Consider the following 12,013-nt stretch of genomic DNA (forward strand, 5'->3'; position numbering starts at 1 on the left):
AAGAGAGGTATAAGAGAGGTATAAGACCTAAGGGAAAAGGAAAAAAAGGAACAATGAAAATAAATGAAAAGATGTGAAAATAATTAGCAAGATGATAAACTTAAACATACCATATAAATAAATGTATTAAGTCTAAATGGGCTAAAAATGCAGAGCTTTTTAGACTGGATTAAAAAAATACTCATCTTTATGTTCTCTATAAGAGATACATTTTAAATGTAAAAACACAGATAGGTTAAAAGTAAATAGAAATATTTATACCATACAAACAAGAAGCATAAGAGCATTAATAGCAGATGAAGTAGATTTCATTCAAGGAATATTGCAGGGGATAAATAGCGAATTTCCTAATGATTGAACAGTGAATTTATCAGGAGGTAAAAATGGTCTAAATACACATATATACCTAATAACAGCTTCAAATTACACATAGCAAAGACTAATGAAAGTAAAAGAAGAAACAGACAAATTCAGTCACAAGTGAAGGTTTTAATATCCCTCTCTCAGTAATCTACGAATTTGAACAATACAAACCACCTTGCCCTGATATTTATTGAATATTATAACCAAGAACTAAAGAATGCACATTCTTTGTCAAGTGCACATTAAACATTAACAAAGCAGACCATATACTGGAATATAAAAGCAAATACCAATGTATTTAAAGAAATGAAACAATACCAAGGTATCTGTAATCTCCCCAATATTCAGAAATTAAACACACACACCCCCCACACTCCTAAATGGTTCATGGAAAAATAAAAGACCCAAAACCCAAGGAAAGAAATCATAAAGAAAATCAGAAAATGTTAATAAAACTCTCAAAATTTATGAGATTCAGTAAAGCAGTGCTTAGATGAAAGTGTATAGCTTTAAATTACTTATAATTACTTATTACTTACTTATCAATTATAAAAGTTTTTATCTTAAGAAGCTAGAAAAAGGAAAAAGAATCTAAGCACAAAGTGCCTGAAGGAAGGAAATGATTATATACAGTATATTACTATTAATTAGTATAGTATATTAATACTAGTTATTATATATTTCTACCAATTACTATAACAGTATATTACTAATTATTATAATAATTTAATAGTAGAAATCTATGAAATAAAATCCCACAAACAATAGATAAAATAAATTAGACCAAAGCTGTGTCTTTGATGAGATCGATAAAATTAACTTCCAGATACACTAAATAAAGAAAATAAGAGATAAAAAAATACAAATTTGGCATTCTAATTTTTTTCTCCCTGGCCTAGCACTAGCAATTTAAATCCAGATTTTTCAGTAATACTCAGTGGGCAGTAAAAGCAAGATGTCATCTTTTCCCCAGACCTGGATCAATTAGCCAAAGAATGTCCTTAGTCTCTAAATCTGCTTGCTAATGACACAGGTGGCCTGTGTCACATACTCTAGGCCTGGTAAGGCTAGTTCTTCATTTCTTGGTCCTCAAAAGTCATGCACATGTATATGAAACCAAACACTTTGTTGAAGGAGTGGGAGAACTGTGGTGAGCTGCCTAACAATGCCCCTAATGTTTCATCATTAGGAAATTTCCTTCTTTACCCCCTACGATAATACTCCTTGTATGGAATCTACTTCCTCTGATGTTAATAGTCACACTAGTACTAAGTGAAATTTCTTATAGCGCCATCCTGACTTAAACAGACATAACCAGCTGATAAAGTGATAACTCTAGACCTGATTTCTCCCACACTTGATGATGCAAAGAGAAATACATACTCTATGCAAGAAAGAGAATAAGGAGAAGGAAGAGGCAAATTTCCGAATGTTACTCTATGTTCAGGTACCTACTCGCAGGAAAAAAATGTGTCATAAGGTAGAGCTGTTCCCTAAAACTGTAGAAATCTGAAAAGGGAGCAGCTGGGCTGGCTTTGTCACGTTTTGGAATCTTGCCTTGGTTTAGCAAAAAAATTTTTTTTAATTTTAATTTTTACACCCCAAATTCGTGTGGCATATCATACAATATGCTCCATATTTCTAGAAGGAAAAATCCCCAGAGGTTGTTGCTTTTAGTGAGAAAATTGTAAATGAAATACTTCCGGTGGCTTTCGTTGCTTTATAATTATTGGTAGAAAACAAGTGACAATAGGGACTCTATAAATTCCTGAAGCTGTGGTCCTGGTATGTCCACAGACATCTAGTTTTACTGAAAATGAAAAAGGGTAATAGTTCAGTAAACAGAGATGAATTCATAGCTCTAAGTAATAGTAATTGATTCACTAAAATAATGACATTTGTCTTGTAATTTACTTCAAATACTATTTCTGCATAAGTAAATATATCTAAGTAATAGATCCAGTTAATAATTATGGCACAATATTAATATAGATGCATGTTAATGTCTTGCCTGGCCCATGGCTTGTTAGTTTTTGTATCTGCAACCTAGAGCAACTTAAACTTCAACCTTCAGGTTCATGCACATTTCTGGGTCTCACTTTTGAAAAATGAAGATGAATAACTAAATAACTCCTAAGAATACATTCAACCTTTAGGTATCTATGATGCTGCTGTCTCTGCACTATATTTTTTAACTCAATTCAAAATGGACGTTTCTTTTTTTCTCTTGTTTCTAACCAGTATTTCATTTTCTCTCCCAGTTTTAGAATCTTAGTCTTACTGGACACTTGTATTTTTCTCTCATTTTAAAACTATGTCTCAACTCCTTACTTCTTGGCCTAACTTCCCCTGAAGAGGAAGTCTCTCTTGACATCCATTCATAATCCTTCTACGGTTGCACATTCTATTTCTTCACACTGTTCATTGAGATTGGATCCTCATCCCTTGCTTCTAAAGCTCATTTCCTATATGATCTTAACAGCCTTCTTAATCTGCACCTAATTCCTTTTCTCAAGTACCTTAATTTTCTTCTCTACCATATCACCCGAAGTCTCTGAATTTCATTGCTTTTGGCATATCCTGAAGTGTCTTTTCCTACCCTGTCCACACTCAACTAATCTTCATAGTTGTGTTAAGTTCCATATTCTATATTGTTATCTTGTAGTTTCTGGAGCTTCCTGTAATTTTTCATCCTGTAGTTTGACAATACCGAACAAAATGCAACCTGCATATACATTTACATTTTTACCCCCAAAACCCCACTTCCAGAGGTCAACTCGGAAGATTTAACACCAAGAATACCGATATACAGATACATACGTTTATTATGTACCATAATTTATTCAACTGCTCCTCTATGTAGGGACACATAGGTTGTTTGCAATATTTCCCAGTTATAAACAATAGACTGCAGTACATTCATACAATGAAGAACTTTGCAGCAATAAAAGCTAGAATGAGAAAGATTTCTATGAAATGATACAGAATGATTTTCAGAATTACTGTGTGTGTTGGAGCTTTTTGCCCCTGCATTACTGCTGTTCAGATTGGCAAGCAATCCTTTTGTAGCCCTTTTATGCTACTGTTCATGTAAGAAATAAGATTTAAGAAAATATATAGTACCTCGCCATTTGTAGAAAAGAAATACAGGAAGAGAAAAAAAAAAAAGATTGTTTAATTACAGGGGTTGGCTTCAAAAAGGGATGTGTAGTGGAGAATTTAACCTTGTCCAGAGAGGTCTGGTCATTGCCCTCAGCTTCTGGGAGGTAATCTCTAAGACTTTGTGCCTGACAGGAAAGTCTTTGTTTGCCCAGGAGCCTTGATTCATGACAGATAGTCTAACAAAATGACTTAGAGTGGGGGCTAGTCAAACCAGAGAGTCTAACAATATGATTTAGAGGGGGGATTTGGGGTCACTTCCTATCAGCTTGACCTCTGGAGAGGCTGGAAACTAAGGCAATCCATTCAGGTTCCCAGGCAGTGTTACATGATTGAGCTACAATAATGACCCCAGATACAATGTGCAGGTGAGTTTCCCTGGTGGGCAATGGTCCATGTGTATTGTCACACATGGATGCAGGAAACTAAAGCTGTCCGTGACTCTATAATGATCAGACAAATGGAAGCTCAGTGCTTTGAAACTCCTGTACTCTGCTCTATGCACTTCTTTTCTGACTGATTTTAATCTGTACTTTTTAATGTAATAAACTGTAACTATGAGAGTAACAGCTTTCAGTGAGTTCTGTGAGTGCTTCTAGCAAATTATCAAACCTGAGGATAATCTTGGGGGCCCCCAAACTTGCAATTGGTACCAGAAGTGAGGGTAGTCTTGTAGACTATGTTCCCTCTAACATTTCAATGGATGGAAATTTTGTGGGTGTAAGTTTGAAAGAAATTGGACATTTGCATATACTGAAAGTATCTCAACCAAGATGTTTATTAATTATGAAGGGAAAAATAATTATAACTTAAACTGGAGAAACCTAGATGATGCCACCTTAACAAAAAGATCAAGGTTATATCAGTAATTCAAAGACATAGTCACATTATATGAACCAGTCCCCCTCCCGCTGCCACCCCAATATGCTACACTGAAGATAGCACAAGGGACAACATCATTTCTGTGGTTCCTTCCAAAAATACATGTAACCTCAGTATAATCATGAGGAAACATTAGACAAAGCAAAGTTGAGAAACATTCTACCAATAGCTGATCAGAACTATTCTAAAATAGCAAGGTCATGAAAAATAAGGAAAGACTGGAGAATTGACACAAATGGAGAAGACGAAGGAAATATAATAACTAATTGCAATGTGGGATCTGTGATTGGATCCTTGAATAGAAAAAGGATATTAATGGAAAAACATAAAATCTGAACCTTGGCTAAGAGTACCGTACCAATGCTAACTTCTTAGGTTTGATCATTGTGCTGTGGTTGTACAAGATGTTAGCATTACTGGAAGCTAGGTGAAAGGAATGTGGGAAGTCATTTTTTACAACTTCAGTAAGTCTAAAATCATTTCGGAAAGAAAAAAAGAAGGAGGGAAGGAAGGAAGGAAGGAAGGAAGGAAGGAAGGAAGGAAGGAAGGAAGGAAGGAAGGAAGGAAGGAAGGAAGAAAACTACACTTAACATAAAAATATTGTTATTAGTCATCTGCTTCCAAGTAATTTTGATTTATGAATCAAAAACCATAATATTTAGTTATATTTATGTTTCTTTAATTGTTTTAGATCTCATTTGAAGATTGGAAAGAACTGGAAAGCATTTAATATACACAGATGCTTGAGTTTTACTCAAAGAAGTAAATCAAAATCACTAGAACTGGAGACTTGTTATCAGTAATTTTTCAAAGCACCTCCAGGTAACCATCCAGACAGATTTAAGAACATGTAGCTCAGATCATAAACTACTTGATTATTCAGACAGATTTAAGAACGTGTAGCTCAGATCATAAACTACTTGATTATCTGACTGTAGTAAAAGAAAATGCACACAAAATGTTAGGAAGTGTTGTTAACTGAAGATATAGCAGAAATGAAGGTAACACACTTCTATAATTATAATGTAATTTTATGGCAAAACAGGATTACATTTTTTCACAACTTCTCTCTAGAACATCTGTTGTGGAAAGTAAGGCAAACATAAATATTTTAAAGATGCATTTTCTAAAGGAAAGAATACAGTCTTGAACAATAGCAATTAACTTGGTTTGAGAGATATAGAAAGATAATGAGGTACATATTAAAAATAAAGGTTATTGTCATGAAAATATTAAACTGCTAAACATCTACATTAACAGGAATTTGGTGGTCTATCATTGTAATATCTGGTATTTGAATATGTGATATATACTGTTTAAATTGTTTTAAAATAGAGTCATATTTTCTAAAATACTGCCAAAGATGTTTCTGCTCATTTCAAAAAACTAAAATCGAGAGATTAGATTGCAAAATTTGTAGGCTGAATTCATACATTTGTTTCTCTGAGAAATTTCAGTCTTTTCTCACTGAAAATGCTGCACCCAGAAGCTACAATATAAAGTTCCAGGTACACCTTTTCTAGAGCATCTTTTTTTCCTTACTGATCATTTCACATCGTTCTCATTCACTCAGTGAAGTGCTCTAACTTTGAAGTATCCAAAGTTAGACCCATGTACTCTTTTCTGCTACACATGCAATTGATATATGAGGCAGATTCTGTATTGTCTTCTATCATAGTAAGCACCAAATCTAAAAATAAGAGATATGTCTTAATTTGACCATGTCTGCATCTATAGCTATATTTTGAAGAGTTGCATTGACAGCACATTACCACTGAAGAACGTATTTGATACATATAATTATGGGGAAACAGTGAAGATTATTCAGTAAGCATTAGAAGTAATTTATTTCACCCCACTTCTTTTAGGATTATCCGGTTAAATTTTTGAGTAGAATTTAAATTTATGTGTTATAGTTTTCTTTTCTTGTGGCGTCTTTGTCTGGTTTTGGTGTCAGAGTTAATGTTGGCCTTATAAAATGAGTTTTGGAGTGTTTCTTCTTCTTCAACTTTTTGGAGGTGAAATATATATGCATTGAAAGCTACACAACATCAATGAAAGAAATTTAACAAGACAAACAAATGAAAGACATTTTGTTTTCATGGATTGGAAGGATAATATTTTTTAAATGTGTGTATTACCCAAAGTAATCTATAGATTCAGTGTAATCTTTACCAAAATCCCCAAGACATTTTTACAGATATAAAAAACACAATTCTATAATTCATATAGAATCACAAAAGATCATGAATAGCCAAATCTAGTTTTAAGAGAAAAGAACAAAGATGAAGGCATCACACATCCCGATTTCTAAATATATTATAAAGTTACAGTAATCTCAACAGAGTGGTACTTATGTAGAGGTAGGAGTATTAACTACTGGAACAGAATAAAGAGCCAAGAAATAAATCCAGGCATATATGGTGAATTGATCTTCAACAAATGGTGCTGGGAATACTGGAAATCCACATGCAGAAAAATGAAAATGGACTTTTACTTTACACCATACATAAAAATCAACTCAAAATGGATTAAAGACTTAAATGTAGGACCTGAAACTGTAAAGCTCTCAGAAGATAACATAGGGGATAGCTTCATGACACTGGTCTTGGCAATGATTTCATGGATATGACACCAAAATCACAGGCAACAAAAATAAACAATAAACACATGAGATTGTATCAAACTTAAAAGCTTCTGCACATGAAAGGAAACATTCAGCATTTTGGAAAGGCAACCTATGGAATGGGAGAAAATTTTTCAAAGCATATATTTGATAAAGGGTTAACATCCAAAATATATAAGGAACTCATACATCTCAATAACAAAAAACTAGTAAACAAATTAAAGATAGGCTAAGAACTTGAATAGACATTTTTCAAAAGAAGACATACAAATTACCAACAGTTATATTTAATAATACTTATCATCACTAATCATCAGGGAAATGTAAATCAAAACCACAATGAAATACCTTGCACCTGTCAGGATGTCTCTTATCAAAAAACAAAAGACATCAATTGTTGGTGAGGATGTAGAGAAACTGAAACCCTTGCACACTCTTGTTAGGAATGCAAAATGGTGCAGCCACTGTGAAAGACAGTATAGAGTTTCCTCAAAACACTAAAAATAGAATATTAAAATCAGCAAGTTCACTTCTGGGTATATATTCAAAAGAATTGAAATCAGAATCTCAGAGATATTAGTACTCCCATGTTCATTGCAGCACTCTTCGTAATAGCCAAGGTGTGGAAACAACCTAAACAACATGTGAATGGATAATGTATGCACATACAATGGAATACTATTTAGCTTTAAAAAAGAAAGAACTTGGACAACATATGACAGCATGGATGGACCTGAAGGATACTATGCTCAGTGAAATAAACTAGACATAGAAAATACTGCATGATCCCACTTAAATGAGGTATCTGAAATACTCAGATTCAGAAAATCAATGATCAAAATAGCAAATAACAGGGTGCAGGGATTAGTAGAAAAAGGGGAGTTATTAATCAGAAAGCACAACATTTCAGTTAAGCAAGATGAATAAGCTCTAGAGACCTGCTCTACAACGCTGTACCTATAGTCAACAATAATGTGTTGTACACTTAAAAGTTGCTAAGAGGATAGATCTCCATAGCTGTTCTTACCACGATGAAATAAAATAAAATAAAATAAAATCAGAACTGACAATGAATGCGGGTGTGTTCACATTCCTATATAAAACATGGCATTTTACATAAAATGTCTAGGAAGCTTTATATGAATTATATACAGATAGATTTGGGTGACAGTAGAAAATATTTATATTAATGTGCATGTGTCTGCACTTGTAAGATTTTGTTGTAGTCATGCAACAGTAGGATTGTGAGGGATCACATATATAAGTTCACACTAAAGGTGAGAAGCTTACCGACTTGTCAGTGCTACCCATAGAGCTCATTGAAGAGCTGGTACTAGAAAAGAATTTCACTCATGATAGGGGCTATGTGCTGTCAGGCAGTTAAAAAAAACTAAATTATACATATTATTCAAGCAACAAAGGACTCTGGTCATATAATGTGATAGATGTTTTAAATGCTTTCTGTTTCTAATTACATAAATCAAGGAAAATACCATATTCAAATTCATACAGCATGGAAAATATACTTATCATAATAATTTGTTTAAAGAAAAATGAAAATAAAAAAGAACAAATTCTGCTAGCCATTCAATGCCTTAGTCAATCACTTTAGATAATATGCTAAGTATTAAAATTTTAGTTTAAAAGTTTAAAAAGCATATCTTTTTTTTGTTGTTTTAGTGCTATTTCATTTTTAAACCTTTTGTTTAATTTAAACTTAAGGAACCCTAGCTTGTTAGGAGTTTCTGTAAATACTTTCTCTCTGGGGCACCTGTAAATATGTGTCAGTGTGTAGAAAGTAAATTTAAATATTATCACATCTTTCACATTTATACACAAACAGATCAATTTTGTACATAATTCTTATTATTTATAGTAAATTATTTATTCAAGCATTCTTTAAAGTTTCATTTACTATTATGTTTCTATTTTTTAAACTTAGCTTTACTGCATTTCATTGAACTTTGGTCACTGTTTATCATCAAAGAAATCATATTTCTCGGGGATTCTGCCAGCAGCTTTCATTTGGGCTGCAACTCTTCCCAGGGTCTCTGGCCTGCAGGTCTACTAAATCAGATTTTAGATTCACCAAGCCTCCACAATCATAGAAAATAGAAAGTCTATCCTGGAGGACCTTCAAGATGGCAGAGAAGTAAGACGTGGAGATCACCTTCCTCCCCACAAATACATCAAAAATACATCTACATGTGGAACAACTCATACAGAACACTGGCAGAAGACCTCAGACTTCCCAAAAGGCAAGAAAATCCCCAAGTACCTGGCTGTGTGTCTGACAGGGTCTTGGTGCTCTGACCTGGTGTCAGGGCTGAGCCTCCAAGGTGGGAGAGCCGAGTTCAGGACATTGGACCACCAGCAACCTCCTGGCCCCACGTAATATCAATCAGTGAGAGCTCTCCCAGAGATCTTCATCTCAACACTAAGGCCAAGCTCCACTCAATGGCCAGCAAGATCCAGTGGTGGATGCCCCACGCCAAACAACTAGCAACACAGGTACACAATCCCACCCCTTAGCAGAGAGGCTGCCTAAAATCATGATAAGGTCACAGACACTGCAAAACACATGACTGGATGCAGCCCTGCCCACCAGAAAGGAAAAATCCAGTCCCAACCAACAGAACACAGGCACCAGTCCCCTCCACCAGGAAGCCTACATAAGCCACTAAACAAACCTTACCCACTGGGGGCAGACACCAAAAACAATGGCAACTACAAAACTGCAGCCTGTGAAAAGGAGAACCAAAACACAGTAAGTTAAGCAAAACAGGAAGACATAAATATGCAGCAGATGAAGGAGCAAGGTAAAAACCCATCAGACCAAACAAATGAAGAGGAAATAGGCAGTCTACCTGAAAAAGAATTCAGAGTAATGATAATAAGGATGATCCAAAATCTTGGGAAAAGAATGGAGAAAATACAAGAAACATTTAACAAGGAACTAGAAGAACTAAAGAGCAAACAAACAATGATGAACAACACAATAAATGAAATTAAATATTCTCTAAAAGGAATCAATAGCAGAATAACTGAGGCAGAAGAACGGATAAGTGACCTGGAATATAAAATAGTGGAAATAACTACCACAGAGAAGAATAAAGACAAAAGAATGAAAAGAATTGAGGAGAGTCTGAGAGACCTCTGGGGCAACATTAAATGCACCAACATACGAATTATAGGGGTCCCAGAAAAAGAAGAGAAAAAGAAAGGGTGTGAGAAAATATTTGAAGAGATTACAGTTGAAAACTTCCCTAACATGGGAAAGGAAATAGTCAATCAAATCCAGGAACCGCAGAGTCCAATACAGGATAAACCCAAGGAGAAACACCCCAAGACACATAGCAACAAATAACATACAGGGGAATCCCCATAAGTTTAACAGCTGAACTTTCAGCAAAATTCTACAAGCCAGCAGGGAGTGGCAGGACATATTTAAAGTGATGAAAGGGAAAAACCTACAACCAAGATTACCCAGCAAAGGATCTCATTCATACATAACCATCAAGGGATCAATCTAAGAAGAAGATATAACAATTGTAAATATTAATGCACCCAATATAGGAGCACCTCAATATACAAGGCAAATGCTAACAGCCATAAAAGGGGAAATCGACAGTAACACAATCATAGTAGGGGACTTTAACACCCCACTTTCACCAAAGGACAGATCATCCAAAATGAAAATAAATAAGGAAACACAAGGTTTAAATGATACATTAGACAAGATGGACTTAATTGATATTTATAGGACATTCCATCCAAAAACAACAGAATACACTTTCCTCTTCTCAAGTGCTCATGGAACATTCTCCAGGATAGATCATATCTTGGGTCACAAATCAGGCCTTGGTAAATTTAAGAAAATTGAAATCATTTTCCACGCTATGAGAATAATATCAATTACAGGAAAAAATCCATAAAAAATACAAACACATGGAGGCTTAACAATGCACTAAATACGCTAAATAACCAAGGGATCACTGAAAAAATGAAAGAGGAAGTCAAAAAATACCTAGAAACAAATGACAGTCAAAACACAATGACTCAAAACCTATGGGATTCAGCAAAAGCAGTTCTAAGAGGGAAGTTTATAGCAATACAATCCTACCTCAAGAAACAAGAAACATCTCAAATAAACAACCTACTTAGCTTAAACAATCCTTTCAGCTAAAGTAATTAGAGAAAGAAAAAAAAACAAACAAAACCCATAGTTACCAGAAGGAGAGAAATCATAAAGATCAGATCAGAAAGAAATGAAGAAAACAATAGCAAAGATCAATAAAACTAAAAGGTGGTTCTCTGAGAAGATAAACAAAATTGATAAACCATTAGCCAGATTTATCAAGAAAAAAAGGGAGAAGACTAAAATCAATGGAATTAGAAATGAAAAAGGAGAAGTAACTGACACTGCAGAAATACAACAGATCATGGGAGATTACTACAAGCAACTATATGCCAATAAATTGGACAACCTTGAAGAAATAGACAAATTGTTAGAAAAGCAAAACCTCCCGAGACTGAACCAGGAAGAAATAAAAATATAAACAGACCAATCACAAACACTGAAATTGAAACTGTGATTAAGAATCTTCCAACAAACAAAAGTCCAGGACCAGATGCCTTCACAGGGGAATTCTATCAAACATTTAGAGAAGAGCTAATACCTATCCTTCTCAAACTCTTCCAAAATATAGCAGAGGGAGGAACACTCCCAAACTCATTCTATGAGGCCACCATCACCCCAATACCAAAACCAGACAAAGATGTCACAAAAAAAGAGAACTACAGGCCAATATAACTGATGAACATAGATACAAAAATCCTCAAGAAAATACTAGCAAACAGAATCCAACAACACATTTAAAGGATAATACACCATGATCAAGTGGGGTTTATCCCAGGATTGCAAGGATTCTTCAATATACGCAAGTCAAGCAATGTGATACACCATATTAACAAACTGAAGAA

The sequence above is a fragment of the Phocoena sinus genome, chromosome 5 (genome assembly GCF_008692025.1).
Source record: "Phocoena sinus isolate mPhoSin1 chromosome 5, mPhoSin1.pri, whole genome shotgun sequence".
In the NCBI taxonomy this organism is placed as follows: domain Eukaryota; kingdom Metazoa; phylum Chordata; class Mammalia; order Artiodactyla; family Phocoenidae; genus Phocoena; species Phocoena sinus.